General features: G+C 37.4%; 1 protein-coding gene across 1 annotated transcript in view; it reads right to left on the minus strand.

Moving 5' to 3' along the window:
- Positions 1 to 17,148, minus strand: part of arid1b (AT-rich interaction domain 1B) — a 361,695-nt gene that overhangs the window by 248,533 nt on the left and 96,014 nt on the right. The window lies entirely within an intron of this gene.

A 17,148-nucleotide genomic window follows, 5' to 3' on the forward strand; every position in this document is an offset into this window, starting at 1 on the left:
ACGCAAGTTAAAGATTCATTTCAAAAGCATGGCATTCAGTGAGTTGAAAGCAGAGCAATATTATTTTGTCACATCAGTCAGTGATTGAGAAGCAAAAAACACAAAAACAACCGATACAGAGAAAAATGCGCTATTCTCCATTATGTTTTCACGCAAATGTTCCTTGGCTAAAATATCTCAATTTAGCTCTTCCAGGCTGACGACAGACTCCCAGCAGTCCTGTCCCTAATGAACTAGCATCGCAAAGAACTCTTTCCCAATGTCCTCCAGCTTGCCAAATGTGTCATTCTGTTCAAATGATCGCAGTTGGGAGGAAGCACTCCTGTCCTAGTCCATAACGCTAATGAGAAACGTGCAAGTCAACCGGGACCTTCCAAGGCCGTGCAGTTAGCGAGCATCTCGCCAAGCCTCGCTGTATATACTCACTTGGAAGTCATCAACTTAAAACTGCTTTGAAATGGCCACATAAAAAAAAATAGAAGAAAATGTTTACACCAACCTGTGGAAGCAGTGAACAATTCATAGTTCTTGGCTGGTGCAATCTTGAGAGCTTGAAAACTAACACAGCCGAAACATTCCATATCCATTTTGTCTTTTGTCTCCAAACCACTGGAATTATTCTTCCATTTCGGGGTAACGTCTAAAACGTAAATTAGAAGCTAATGTTTGCCCAATGATTGTGTTGTTCCTGTATATGCCACGCCCCCTCTCTTTGTGCAGCCAACCATTTTCTAGTGGTGATGCAAACAATTTGCTCATATAAACTGTGTGAATTTGTGAATCTATCTATCTATCTATCTATCTATCTATCTATCTATCTATCTATCTATCTATCTATCTATCTATCTATCTATCTATCTATCTATCTATCTATCTATCTATCTATCTATCTATCTATCTATCTATCTATCTATCTATCTATCTATCTATCTATCTATCTATCTATCTATCTATCTATCTATCTATCTATCTATCTATCTATCTATCTATCTATCTATCTATCTATCTATCTATCTATCTATCTTTAATTTCTGATTTGTATTGTATGGTTGTTAATACCGGGATGCAACTATATGAGTAGGGCTGGCGGATTTTGAGAAAAAAACCTAATTGCCATTCTTCACACCACTACAGTGGAACCTCGGTTTTCGAACGCCTCTCAGTTCGAACAAATCGGGGTCCGACCAAAAATTTCGAGAAATTCTTGCTTCGCTGTTCGGTCAAAAAATCGGAGTTCGAACGCCGATAATGCGTAAGTGCGTACGCTAGGGTGCGATGCTGAGCGACGTACGGGTGTTTTAGCCTCTTATTATGCCTCCGAAGAAAGTCAGTGCAAGCAGCAAAGTTGCTACAGGGGAAAAAAGAAAAGTAGTGCGTACAACTATTGCATTTAAGAAAAAAATGATAGCCAAAAATGAAGGAGGTGTGCGAGCGCCTTCTGCTGACCACCACAAAGGTAAGAAATCCTATTCATAAGATTACAATAACGCGAACGTACAATTACCCTGGGTTAGTTTTAAGTTTACGTTAAACATTCAGGCTGGAACGGAGCCCAACATTGAGGGTGTTGGAACGGAGCCCCCTTTCCAATGAACCACTCACCACTTGTTGTGGAGACCCGGGTGCTAAATGACTTGTAAACAACCTGATTTTTTAATTTTTACACGTTCATGTTAGGGGAATCTTTCACACGGAAGATAACGATAACGCGGACGTACGATTAGCCTGGGTTAGCTTTATGTTTACGTTAAACATTCAAGGTAAACATTCAGGGTGTTGGAACGGATTAAAACGATTTACATTATGTTTAATGGGAAAAATGATTTCGGTGATCAAACAAATCGGTTTTCGAACAGGGTTCTGGAACGGATTATGGTCGAGAACCGAGGTTCCACTGTATTTTGCAATTCCAATGCGGTTTTCGATTTCAAAAAGAAGGTGCATTTTCTGAGCTAGTTTTGTTATTTTTGTAATTACTTAACCCTTGGATGAATGACCTACATACATTCTTCCATGCGTGGAGTTGGTAATTAGTGAGGAAAAAAATAAAATACTAAAAGCATCATGCCATAAACATGTTTTATAAGGAATACTTGGAATTTTTAAAGATTTTGAAGAATAACAACCCACGGGGTCATTTTTGATCCCACGTATGCATTCAAGGGTTACTACTATTGATAGGGACCATCAGACTGTTGAGAAGCAAAGACGGGCCAGTATGATGTCACCATTCACGCCTAGACATTTCCTTAGAAAATGTATAAAATACTAATGTTTACTTTTTCATATGGTGATCACCTTTCACTTGGGACCAGGTAAGGCTTTATGGTACTGGTTTTCAGCCAAGATGCCCACTTATCTAGCATATGGTTGTAAAAACAAAAAGCAAAAATCAGCAGAGAATAAAAACCTACAATTTCTGAGTGTTCTAACTTAGATTACTAAACGTTAGTAGCAAGTCCCAGGATAATATTAGTTGGGGACAAAATTTGAAAGTGTTTCTTTTGAAAGTGTTTCCTTTCAAAAGAGAGACCAAAATCGCCCAGATTCTCCAAACAGTTCAACAACATATTTCTATTTACTTTGGGTAGGTCTTGGATTGAGATTTTAAGTAAATTTTACAGGATTGTTAAGGTGTTTAACTTAAGTAAGCAGGGCCCTCTTCTGGGGAGATTTGTTAGGGTTCCTGTCCATAAACCGAGGTGTCATACAATAATACAATTGCAGTACGTTACATGGCAATGTCGATTACATTTTCTTTAATCGTAAAGCCCTAGTTGGTACCCAGGGCCTGCAAGGCCTTCTCTGCTGTCCTAAAAATACATATATGAATCATTTGATTTTAATAATATTTTGTTTATGAATACTTAGGATTCTGAAAATCTTCTGTCAACTTCCTTAATTGCTTTTTCCTCGGTTGCGCTGCTTCCATATTTATGCTTTCAAATTTAAGCAAATAAAAAATCACATTTCAGTCTTTACCTGTTGCCAGGGTCAGAAATAAACATAAATGACTTCACAATCAGTTACTGATACTGTAGTGTGGAAAAAGCTGTTGCTTTAGCCAATCAGAAGTCAAGTTGGCCACACCATTGCATTTTACCAGGCTAAGAAAATTTCAGTGGCTTCACAAACGATAATTAGCTAAGTATCAAAACAAAAAGGTGAAGAAAAAAAGTATCTCCGTGTCCATTGACTTGTTTGACTGGACATTTTCAGCCCTAAATCGAATAAAATCCTTTGCCAGAAATACAAAAATATTTGCTGAGCAATAGTTTCAACGGCAATAGAAAACGAGTTATTGATAGAACTGAAACACACGAACATCCTGAGCGACATAGTATTTGTAATTGTCTTGAGGAAAGAAATGAGGATGGATTTTGTGCACAAATAAAATGAGTTAAAAATAATGTAATTTTTAGATGTTATTATTAATGCTTTTCAAATGTGTCACAGCTATGGCTGCAGTAAATGTTTTATAGCCATAAAATAGTTATTAAAGGTTGGATTAATTTAGATGGAGCAGGCGTAGGTGAGAAATGCATGAATGGCCACACACTAGAGAATATCAGAATATTAGTAGGGAGAAAGTATGTGGCCTCGTACTCTGTTGTTGAGCCTGTGCCATTGTAACTGTATTTGGTTGTTTCTTTGTAAATACATGACAAGCTCACCCTTTAAAAATATTATGATCAGTGTTTGGTTGTTGGCGAATTGCGGGTTGTATGTTACTTCGAGAGTGAAGAAAGAACGGTTAAAGTACAGAAATCATTGTGATTTGATCCGCACTATAATGTCTTAACAGTAGAGTTGCGAACTTGTAATGATAACATGGTACAGGACACGTTACAGAGAAAAGTAATTACGTTCCAGGAACGCGTTACTTTATAAGACGTTAGTCCCACACCGCTTCTGAGGAAGATTATAAGCGAAGAGGTTGGCACACATACAAATGCAGTCTTAATCCTTGCTTGTCGTTTGTTATGACTACAGACACGGCCAGGTGTTTCTCGCTTCCTCTGAGGATTTCTGCCGATGTGCGAGTTGTCTCTCTCAATCAAAGGCGCACACATACAAAAAAAATCCAAATAGATGACTAAACATCATTTACAGCTGGCGCTAAAGCAATATGACAGTACTTTTTATGTGAGGCTTTTTCCACTTATGTCATGTTACTGTCTTATTCCATCGTTTTTCCCTTCCAACCATTCGACACAATTTAAAGGGACACTATATTAGATACTGTATTTCAAGCCCACATCAGTCGCAGATTTAATTCCGAATGTAAGACACCCTATCGGGCAGTGTGCTTGGTCTCTCATGTAGAGCGGCGGACGGAGACCGGCTAGGTGCCCTTAGAATAGGAGATGTTTGAGCCTAGGCTGAGTCAAGACTTACAACAGTTTTGGGTAAAATCTGATGTTTATGTGAGATTCTTCACATGTCCAACTAATTGTTGTCACGACCCAGGTCAGGAAACAGGAATGGAGAACCCAATCGTGTAACGTACTCACAGTTTTTTATTGAGAGGAGGAAGGCACGCACACTCGATCCGAGGATCGATGGTCGTGGAAGTGGATTGAAATCCGAACAAAAGAGTTGTCAAAATCAACACATCAGGCCAAAAATAAAACAGGATCAAACACAGGCAAATTCACAGAACCAGGCATTTCACACAGAGTTTAACAGGAGTCTTGCAGACGCTCTGACAACGGCTCAAAGGACCGCATTTAAGTACTCCCAAGGAGCAATCTGTCAACGCGTAGCCAATTGGGCGCCGTGGCAACCGTGACAGAACCTGGCACCACATGGCTGGGACCAATTAACCGTGACATTGTGCCATCTATGTGTCTCCTGTGACTTTGAATCCTCTCTTGTTTGATTTACTTCATATCATGCGTGATTTCACACTCTATGCATTGTTAGCGGAAGTGCTCATGGATGCTAATGTGGTAGCATAACTAGCAATTTGTTGTTATTGTGCTACTGGAGGCTAAAGAAAGTTGTCCAACCAAATATGAATTAAAAACCTTATTTTCACCCAATTAAAGGCTTTCCGTGTTTTTATCCACGGTGGTGTGTTAATTTCTATACTACACAGAAGAACATAAAAACCGAGCGGCCACGAAAGAATTGATTAATGAATCTAAAATTCGCAAGTTGGAGGAAGCTGAATAGCGGACTCCGACAATTGTTTATAAGTGTGTTTTACTTTGTAATCAATACCTAAATTTAAAAAAAAAAAATCAGTTTTGCTCTTTTTCTGATTTTTTTAGTATGCACACTTGTATGCTTTTTTTTGTGTGGTTGTAAGGCAGTGGTGCGGCACTCGCGCCCAATGAGCCTGTGCGTCTTATGTGTTGATAAATACAGAAATAAACCCAGCTACGGAAGGTGCACCTTTTAACACAATACTATTTGCTCATCAGATGTCGCTGTATAGTGTAGTGCAATCATAAACGAGTGCTTAAAAGCACAAGGAAGAATACCATCTCAGGAGACACAAAGTGATCAAACCGCATTATGTTCCTCCTTATTTTTTCGCTGGGCTTTTCACAAGGGTTTTTTTTTGGGCGTACCTGTAGCACCAAGATGGCAGATAATTATGTCAGCTCACCTGGGTGAGCCTCATATTGTTTCAAATCAATACAAATTTCTAGACCTACAAATGTTTTAAATGCAAGTTCATATAGTGATTAATGTTTGCTTTGTTGCATACCCATATTGGTTATAACAATTTTTTTTAACCACCAAGAGACGCAAAATAGTAGCCAAAAAGGCATCTTCTTCTAATTTTTAGGTTTTGATCATTATGCAGACAAAGGTATAGGTGCTCTATCATATTGGCACATTTTTACCTGTGAAAAACTACAAATGAACCAATCCATGAAATAAAAAGTATAAAAAGTCCAAATGTTGCAATATCACTTTAAAACCTGATGACAAAGAGTCAACTGTTTCCATTAGTTGACTTCTTTTTACAAATAAATTTGAAAAAGCGAGCATAGACTATCAGGAAGAGGATAACCTGAACTTGGAATTGTGTTTGAATGAAGGTTTTTTTAACCAATAGGAGGCGCTAAATATGACACAATGTACCTTTAATGAAAAAACTCAGTTGTGTATTTGTCAACACGTGACTAAAAATGTGTTTTTCTTTTATTGTACCTACAACCATGTGTGTGCTGTTACAACTGCTACGACCAAAAGCATATTTGTGGTTTTATTGTGAACGATCTTAAATAGAAAGCTTCCTTATAAAAGTCCAGTATAAACCCAAAGCAGTATGTCACAGCGAGCAAATGGAGATAAATACGTTTGAAATACTTCTGAAGAGTAATTCCTTTTGAGCAGGTGGTAAAAACAAATCACCCATGGACCCTGTTACAATGATGATTTCAATAAAGCTGATTAGGCGATATAGAATAGATTCCACTTCAGTGGGGATTTGATTACAAAGGACAGGTTAGTATGGGTATGAGTGTGCATGTGTGCATGCATGTGAGGCGCCCATTGTGTGAGTGTGTCATTAGGCCTTCCAGACAGACAGGGTGAGATCAGTCTCGCTGGCAGAGAGGTTAATAGCCTGGCCTTGCTCGTGCCAACAGCTCCACTAGATCCATTACCACTAGCCAAGGCAAGATACTTTACACACACACACACACACACACACACACACACACACACACACACACACACACACACACACACACACACACACGCGCAAACAAAAACACACTAGCAACTTGTTAGCGCCTCAAAATGCTTTTTGCACATTTACTGTGCTTTTCAAACAATTAGGTGCTCCCCGAAATTAAACTTTTGTCATATATTTTTTATATATACAATGTACACTGCACTCTAAGGCATATGGAAATAAAACTATATTAAAAGCTATCGCATTTTATACTCTTATCATATGTTTTGGTGCAACAACAGTTGAAAAACGTCTCTGACCGTATTTGCAAAGTATTGTGTGCAACGAGAATCAAACCCTGGTCACGCTGGTGAAAACACCAAAACCTAAGCACTGGGCCACTAGTGATCCAGTTGCCATATGAAAAGGCTTTGAAATGTACTGTATGTCATTATCACAAAGGTTTCTTCATTTTCCTCATGTTGAAGTTTTGAGTTTTCCCTTGTCCTCATGTTGGTTTTAGATCAGGGGATGATGTGATATAATAATAATATAATCTGTGGTCTGTGCAGACCTTTGAAACTCCTTGTGATAAATGGCTATAGAAATAAACATGACTTGACTTGAAAAGAGAAAGTCTTCCGTAAAGATAAAAATAAACCAAAAAAAGCACGATAATGAAAAATCCTCTTTGGTAAATCTGGTGTTTATTCAAATCTTACTTGACAAAATTTCTGTTTTCTGGTTTTTCTGGTGATCATGAGATAATGCCTCTTCATATATCCTCAGTTTCACTTATGCTTTAATGGTTATTTGTAAGCAGTTTCACCGCTGCAACCCGGGTTGGATTCCTGTTGCACAGGATGTTTTGTGACTATAGGAAGTGATACATTTCAAAACTCATCAACTAAATTTTGAGGTAAAAAAGGCGCATAGGGTGATAGGGTGCATATTCAAATTTATGGCCAAGTTGTTTTTTTTAAGTGCACCCTATACCCGGTAAAATATGGTAATTATGTGTTTTATCGCTTAGAAATTGAATGATGTATGTCTGTGAATAGAAGGGGGGGTCGGAGTGTTACTGTATCTTGGACGGATGTTGACAAACTTTTGACTGAAAATATACAAGCACAGATACAAAACTACCCTGGAATGACATGTACTTGACTTCAGAAAGTTGCAAGGATGTCATAAACTGCCAGGAACAATGTCGCACAGTCCTTTAAACCTGCTCACTAGGGTTCTATTCTGATGCCAGATCTGTGCCAGCTTTTCGGCCAGGGGTGGGCAACAATTTGGAGTTGCAGACCGCATTGTTTTTTTTTTCCTTTTTAAACTGAAAGCAAAATAATACATCATGTCCCTGTTTTTGAGCACTAAATTTGATTTTCACCTATCTAAATTTTTCATGTATCAAAAAAATGCATGCATCTACATTTTACATTTCTTTATATTGTTTTTTTTAATAGATTAGTTTCAACAAATTCCATTTCAAACATTTACAATTGAGGCAAAATTATATATTTGAGCCGTGTTTTTAAGAACTAAATTTGATATTTAGTTTTGTAGTATTACAGTACTTGTTATTTCTTCGTATTTTTGTAGTATTTCTGTGGTATATTTGTATGATTTTTCTAGTATTTTAATAGTCTTGTTTTCAATATTTCCAAAGGGGTAGTTCTGTAGGGTTTCTGTAGTATTTCAATATTAAGCACAAAGTTTGATATCTAGTTTTTGTAGTATGTTTGTAGTATTTGTGTAGTAGTATTTTGTAGACAAACCAAGTGATAATGGGGACAAAAGTAAAATCAAAAGGTTTTATTAGTCGTACTTTCTTCACTATTTCATATTGTTATCATATTTTGACCGTTTTTGTTTTGCGGGCCGCATGAAAAAGTCTGGCATGCAGAATGTGGGCCGCTGGCCGTAGTTTCCCCAACCCAGCTTTTAGGCCCTATATTTGGCCCTGGACATAAAAAAATGCGTGAAGGGGGATCCGCATCAGCGGACTCATGATTAAACATCAGAAAGAGAAGGAGCACTCGTCACCGTCCTCGCATCTCTCCCCCAAGGTGACGGCACTCTTGATGCACCGCACCTCCTTTTGATCTCCCCATCTCCTACTCCCCATCCTCGTACATGAATCGACTCCTGAAGGAATGAGCTGCCCTTAGAGGAGGGAGGGGACGCATGTGATATGCAGAACAGAACCTCCACGCAAAATCAGATTCCTCCGACATAGACTGCAGAGTTTTTTTTTAAAGGTTTGTGCTAGGGGGTGAGCGATATGACAGCTCTAAATTGTGAAGGATTTAAACAAGACTGTGATCTAAAAAAAGAGAAAAAAAAGAATGATCGTTTGTTCATGTCTTGGGGATATTCTTTTCCGTTCCAACAGTCCCTGGCCTGGATTCAGTGCATATTTTAAATGACATACGCACTAGCCTTATCAGCAAATAACGACGCTTTGGCAACAAGTGGCACATTAGCCACTAGCATTGCCTTAGCAGATAATTTTAATTAATTAATGACAACACATTTTTATCACTAGTGGTAGTGTGTCAGAAACTAGACATCAATGCTAGCGTGACCGCTACAAGAGGCGATAGCCGATACTTGTTAAGGCCCGGTCACACAGCCTTTCACGGGCGTATCGAAGCTGAATCACGGCCAGAAATTTCTGCCCGTGAAGCAGACGCTGTTGGACACTTTGAGATCACGATACAGACGAGATACAGCCGTGCTTTACACGCGGTAAGAAATTCACACGCGGCCGCGCTAAAAAGTTTTGCGCTGCTCAAAACTTTAGACCACGGGTAACAAGTGATATTCATTTTAATAGAAAATTGAATGATATTTTGTATTTACTTCTATAACAATGGTAACATGATCTTGAGTGTCTAACAAAGCATACGTTAATCAATTTGCTTTGATATTGATTTTAATTTTTTTTTTAAAAGATGATATTTTGTATTTACGTCTATAAGTATGGTAACATAGTAAAACACATTTACAATAAAACAATAAAAATAAACAAAAAAGATTAGTTTTAGGGCTTGGGGAAAGACTATATGAACAATTCTGGAATTTTGCATTGAGAGGGTTTTTTTTTTCTCGTACTGATCTCCTTATTCAAAATTAAATGGTGTCTTCTGATATCCTGATCTTGAGTGTCTACCAAAACATACAGTAATCAATTTGCTTTGATATTGATTTTAATAAAACAAGTGATCGCATTTTGTATTTACTTCTATATAAGTATGGTAACATAAGAAAATGCCATTTTTTAACAATAAAAATAAACAAAACAGATTCGTTTTAGGGCTTGAGGAAAGACTTTATGAACAATTTTGGAATTTTGCATTGAGAGGGTTTTTTTTACAATCCCGTCCTGTTCTTATTCAAGACGAATCTGCGTTTCTGATATCCTGATCTTGAGTGTCTACCAAAGCATACATTGATCAATTTGCTTTAGAAAAAATGTTTTCAATCTTCCCCTTGTCTACCTCAAGGTTAATGCATTGTCACATTCTTATCAGGTTTTGGATAGAAGGAATTTGTCGCAGGCGTTTTGTTCCTATCTCGTTTTGTGTTGTGCAGACAGAGTTGTAAAAAAGACATTTTGAAGGAGGTTAATGTTCACTATGTGAGACTCCTCGTATTTGAACTCTATTCTTGCAGGTTTTTGCAAGCCTCTCTGGGCAACTTGCCATCCACTGCAAATGTTTTACCCCCACTAAACTCCTGACCCCAATCAGATGCCAAAACAAGTTGTGAAGCAGGAGAGAGATTGGATGTGACAAGTGATTTTTTGGGGGGGGAGTCGAAAATGATACTCAACACGAGCCAGTTGGCAGGATAGAATTACTTGTACCTCATTTCAAGAAAGTTTTGAAATATGTAATGTTTTTTTAATTATTGTATTACTGTAGAAATATATTTTTAATCATAACTTTTTAAGACTGAAAGCTAAATGATATTGAATTCTTGTTTAAAGCACTTAATTTAATATTTGGTCATGTAGCATTTCCATAGTACTTTTTGTGTTATCTATGTAGTAGTATTTTTGGATTAAAATATTGCTGTTTTTGTTGTAGAATATCTCTATATTTTTTTTCTTTTCAGATTGAAACCAAATAATACATTACGTCCCTGTTTTTAAGCATATATTTAATATTCTATTTTGTAGTATCTCTGTAGTAGAATTTTTGTATTGTAACTTTACTTTTGTTGTATGTTTGTTGTATTTCCATAGTATTTTTGTACCTCTTCAGAATGAAATCAAAATAATATATAAGTCCCTGTTTTTAAGTTTTGAGATTTTGTATTCAATGTGGCCAAAAGGCCGATCCTGGAGACCTATCTTTTTTTAAATGTATTTATCAAAATATAAACATGCATCTACATTTTACATTTCTTTATATTGTTTTTTAATGGATTAGTTTCATCAAGTTGGATTTGAAACATTCATATTTAAAGCCAAATTATATATTCGATCTGTGTTTTATGTTAGGTTTTGTAGTATTACTGTAGTTGTTATTTTTTTGTGTTTTTCTAGTATTTCTGTGGTATATTAGTGTGATTTTTCTAGTATTTCTGAAACAATCGTGTTTGTAGTATTTCCAAAAGGGTAGTTCTGTAGTGTTTCTGATTTGGTTTTTTTGTATTTCTATTGTACAATATTTGTAGTATATCTGTAGAGTTTTTGTAGTATTACTGCAGTTGTATTTTAATTGTATTTCTGTCAAAATATTACCGTATTGTGGGTTTTGTACTATTTCTGCCGTGTTTTCATATTAGTATTTTTGGAATATTACTTTTGTTAATTAATTTTATATAGTATTGGTTGGTTGGATCCCCTAACCAATAGGGTGTAAGGGCACTATTTCCTGTAGTGCGTCTTGGGCAAGTAGAGCCTGGTGGCCCCCACCCCCTCAGGCCAACACTGTGTTTCCACCGTATCTCGAGCCAGGGTCCCTATTTCTAAGCACATAATTTGATGTCTGGTTTTAAAGTCATTTTGTAGTATGTTTGAAGTATTTGTGTAGTGGTATTTTGTGGACACGCATAGTGATAACAGGGACAAAGTTGGCACCAAAAGGTTTTTGAGTACTTTCTTTACTTTTTTATATTGTCATTTTATTTCAACCTTTGAAATATGCAATAAGGAAGACACATGTTAAAAGGAGGTTGAACAAGAAACAGCTAGTGAAGCAGAATCACAAATGTTGGCGTTTACCCAAGTTGTTGACACTCAAATGTGTTAAATGATGCTGACACGTTCACGTCTCAAGTGGCTTGGGGTCACAGTGCAGACACTTGCTGACAATTTTGTAAGGATCAGTAGCGCCACTCCTCATCCTCAAAACATCAATCTGTTTGTGAGTCCCAAACACGTTTAGGCGGGCAAAATTGTCCTTGAGTGCCAAATTGCACTGTTTGGTGTCTTTGCCTTCAGTGACTATATAACGAGAATGTAAGACTAAATGATTTTGAACGATTAAGAAATGGAACAAACTAGGACTGGCTGACTAAATGAAACAATTGACCATACCAGAAAATAGAAGCGCCAACAAATCATGTGCAGTCGTTGTTTTTAAAATCTAAAATATGTTTTAAATGCCGATATAAATATACAACATATATATACTACTGTACTGAGTGAGGTATGCATTTCTCTTGGTTCATCGCAGAGGGCCATAGTCGGACCATGGGGTCTAATTTGCCACAAACCTCAGCCCAGATCGATGAAATTAGTGATGGTGATGGCACGTCAAGCCATCCAGTAATTTCTTCTCGTTGGATGGACTATTGATGCTTTTATCAAAAAGAGACTTCCCTTTAAGTTAAGCTAAAACAATAAAACATTTACCTTCTATGCTAGAGTTGTTATATTTCTTGTTCTGCCAATCAAATGAGGAAATAGATGTATGTTCATTTATTCGCCAGCTAGGGGAGTAACAGAATATATGTAATGGCGTGACGTAATCGGGATACAAAAAAAAAGTTTCTTGTATTCTGTTACAGTTACAAGAAAAATATGAAGTAAGGCGTGTTTTGTAAAAATAAGGATACTTTTGCAGGACTAATATTTTATTTGAAAGCATTTTTATGTTGCACACTATAGGGGTTGATATTGAAATCTGGTGTGCTTTAGTTTTAACTATTTTTATTTATCTTTTCTTGTTGGTAGCATTAGCTTTGATTGCATTCGCCATGTCCGGTCGTGACGCTCTCTCACTGGTTTATTCGGCACACAGGCAGCATACAATTAACTAACGGCAAACCCCCCCCTTCCAACCACCACTCCCTCATATCTTTCAGATTTAATGTCCCCATATGTTACGGTCCGGAGCCTTCGCTCTGTAAATGCTGGGCTACTAGTGATCCCAAGAGCCAAGAAGAGAACCGCAGGTTGGAAAGCATTCTCCATTTGGGCCCCGATGTTTTGGAATGCTCTGGCCCCTGAGATTCGATCTGCAACCTCAGTGGAACTGTTTAAATCTAGGCTTAAACACTCACGTCTATTCTATAGCTTATGAATGACCTATATTTCATGTTGACAATATCTGTCTATTATTTGTTATTGCAACATCCATTTTGGTCATCGTGGTAGGGGGATTACCTCATGTGCGATCCCTTTTCAATGTTCAATTTCCTCATGTTGAGGTTTTTGAGTTTTTCCTTGCCCTTCTTTGGGTTTTAAATCAGGGGATGGTGTCATAATAGTCTGTAGTTTGCAATAATCTGTGGTCTGTGCAGCCCTTGTGATTAAGGGCTATACAGATAAACGTGACTTGACTTGACTATTCGTACGTGATACTTGAGAGACTAACTAAGGAATTTCAAGTTCAGCTATAAGTTGTCTTTGCATTTGTTCATACAGAAATTACCCACACAAGACAACAAAATCAATTCACTTTCTTGGGTCTCAGTTTTGACCCTATTTTTTCTTTCATTTCAGATTTGGCACTGTTGACCTGTGTGGAAATATTTAAAAAATATAGATAAAAGTAATTGAAAGAAAAAGGAAAGAATACCCTGGCAAGAATTACACTTTATTTTGCTCTTTTTTTTTTGCATACCCTCTCCATCTGGCTCCACTTTCATCCCTCTACTCTTTTATCTTATCAATAGAGACATATAGAGCGCTGAAAACAGAGTGCAGGGAGCGTGAAACTCTCAGAAACATACTGTTTCCGATGTTTCACACCGCTTGCGTGCATCCAACACTAAATTGTATTAGGTCTCAACATCAGCTCACCTGCCTTCGCGAGCACGACAGTTTGCAGCATGTGCGAAACCGAAAGAGACTTTTGGCTTTCAAATGCGTAACACGCTTGAGCCTATCATGGAGGATTAAATAAGGATTCTGAATTTGCATTTTGCGCCTCGTGCAAACATTAAAAACAGCAAAAAACATATTTTTGACTTCCTCCCCTGATGATTGATCCACAGAATCTACTAAATGCCATTTGCAGTCTGGAAATACATGTTCTTGAAAAAAGTTAAAGGGACAGTAGGTAAAACTTGACCACACTAGTTGTCGCTATACAGACACTCCCCTACTTTCGACCATTGGACTTAAGTAAAACAGTAGATATGAACATTTTTTTTCGGGATGTCGAAAAATATCCAGACATTGCAGTAAGTTACATTTTGTATTTTGTGCACCTATTTCCGAGTACAGGACACTACTGTAGTGCTTCTTTCCGCCGCTACCAGTGTGTGGTGGCGCTGTGAGATGTCACCCAGCATCCACCCCGAAGAAGAAATACGGCTTCTACTTACTAGTTCGTGTGTAAACATACTACGTGTACTGTAGCTCTACTTTGACGTTTGTATTGTTTAATGTATCATGCATCCATTCAATATGGTTGGTGTAGAGTGTAAAGAAGAGGCGAGCAGTTTCTTATGAAATGAAAGTGGAATAAGAAAGCTTGATGCGGTTGATGAAACGCTTTTTTTCGGCCACTTTTTGCCACAGAGGAGGACTCATGAAGCTCATCTTCCAAAAGTAAATTAAATTTAAATTTGTTCATATTTATATAGCATATTATTTTCTGAAATGTTAATTTATTAGTACAAAACAATACAGGTTACTTATACAAGCCTTAAACATACTTATATAAAACTTAAACATACAAAATATAGCACTGAAGCAAATTTGACTTACGAACAATCGTACGGAACTTATCTCGTTCGTAAGTAGGGCAGCGTCTGAGAGGAACCAAAAAGTAGTGCTAAAAATCACAAGGCAAACATGGAGACCTTATTGGACTGAAACACACCGTTTTTCAGTTTTCTTACTAAATTGTGGCTGTTTCACTTATTTCTCGAACTTTGAGGATTGTTTTTTTCAAATGCATGTGTGTAGGATAGCTGTTTGCCTATCATTTAAAAAGTATTGATTTTTGATGCATTAACTTCTTTTTTTTACACTAAGAGGCTCTAGATAATACACAATATCAATTTATATTTATTTTAAGTCAACCCAAAGGATGTCCTAAAATATAACGTTTAATTGGTGTTGACTTTTTAAAACACAGTACTTCGTGTAGCATCTGAGTTAAGAACCAACATTCACCTGTTTGTCATAAAATTTAGGGTGGGCTGTTATTTCGAGAATGCCGTCGGGTAAAGATGACATCTCAAGGTAAATACCAATCATAACACTCTTCGAAAGCACGTGAACCATGATTGGTTGTTATCCAAGCCCAACATCAACATCATAACACCCCTAGACACCATTTCTCAAAATGGCCAACCTCTCAAAAGAAGATAAACAAAGAAAATTGGTGTATACGTTTTAACCTGTATTTTCGCAAACACAGTGTCAAATGTTTAGACTTTTGGCAGACTTTACAAAATATCGTAACGTGGAAATCCTTTGATTCAACATCCACTTTATGTTTACATTTTAAGTACTTTTAAAAATTGTTAAAATATCATAAAACCCATTCTGGAACAAACAATTTCAACTGTACTTTTATATTTTTATTTTAAAGAAAACCTGAAAACATGGTTTACTGGTGTATGAAATAAAATATAGTAAATAATACAAAATGGGCGTTACGGCGGGTACGTGGTTGGTGCGTGGCCCTACGATGCAGAGGTCCTGGATTCAAGTCCAGCTTCTGCAGCCTCCCTGTGCGGAGTTTGCATGTTCTCCCCGTGTCTGCGTGGGTTTCCTCCCACATTCCAAAGAAATGCATGTTAGGTTAATTGGTTGGTCCAAATTGTCCCTAGGTGTAAATGAGTGAGTGAGTTGTCGGTCCCTGTGTGCCCTGCGACTGGCTGGCAACCAGTTCAGGGTGTCCCCTGAACACTGCCTGAAGACAGCTGGGATGGGCTCCAGAACCCCCGCGACTCTACTGAGAGTGTGGTGCAGATAATGGATGGATAAATGGAAATAAAACAAATTTGTACATGGGAAACAGTCTTTCGCTAGGTTGAAGTCCAGGGGTCTGGAACTGATGGCTCGCGGGCCATATTTGGGTCATTCTTGAGTATATATTACTCAGAGATAAAAACGACTCTAAAGTTTGATACATTGTCTTATGCTGAGCCAAATGTAATACCTGCAAAGTGGAAACTATACTGATTTACAAGGGGTTTGGCCCAGTATATATAGGACAAACCTGTGATTACAGTTTACAGTCAGAGTGTCACACCAGCAGACCCTGTTTTGGCTGTAAATTGCTAAATTGTATTTTATATTGGAGCTCGTTAATCAATTTAGGTTCGTTTTTGAGACGTTTTATGACAAAAATTCACAGAACAAACTCTAACCCAAAACAAATGTTTTACCCAAAAGCGTTAGCAAAGCACCTAGAGCAATTTAAGTGGGTGACAAGACGCACACACTTTTTCTCCTTTATCCAGCGCCATCTGCACTGAAGGTAAATGTGTAGGTTTCCTCGTTTGCAGTTTTTTGGTGAAATTTTTACAGAAAAAAACTTTGCTTGCACCTTGTTTTGAAACCATTAGTAGGACAAAATGAGCCTCAACACTTTTAAGTAACTGCGGGAGGGAGTCAGATTTTGAAAGGTGTATTTATGTTGATATAGCACACAGGTTCTGACATTCTTATTATTGTTTTATACATGTTATGTTGTGTTTTTAAGGTTTGCTATTGCTTAATAAAGAGAATTTCAATCATTTGGCTGGGGTTGACAGGTATGCAACTAGCTGCTAGCAGCTAGAGCCAGGATAACGACAATCATTGGATTTACCTACAAAGGAACATTATTAGCATACCTTTGAACAATTAAACTATTTGTAGTTCCTTCTGATCCAACAGTTCAAACTTACTCAAAAGTTTTAGCAACAGCCCTGCTGTGTTTTAAAAACCTACCCCAAAATTAACTTGTCTGGTCCTACGGCTAATGTGTCGCAATGGCTATTAAAAAAATCCCTTTTATCCCTTTATTGAAACAAACAACATATCTTAAAGTAAAATGCGAGGGATTTTCACCCTGGCTTTTCACTTAATGACCATGCGGCACCGG

The sequence above is a fragment of the Urocampus carinirostris genome, chromosome 15 (genome assembly GCF_059441175.1).
Source record: "Urocampus carinirostris isolate Australia breed hairy pipefish chromosome 15, RoL_Ucar_1.0, whole genome shotgun sequence".
NCBI lineage: Eukaryota > Metazoa > Chordata > Actinopteri > Syngnathiformes > Syngnathidae > Urocampus > Urocampus carinirostris.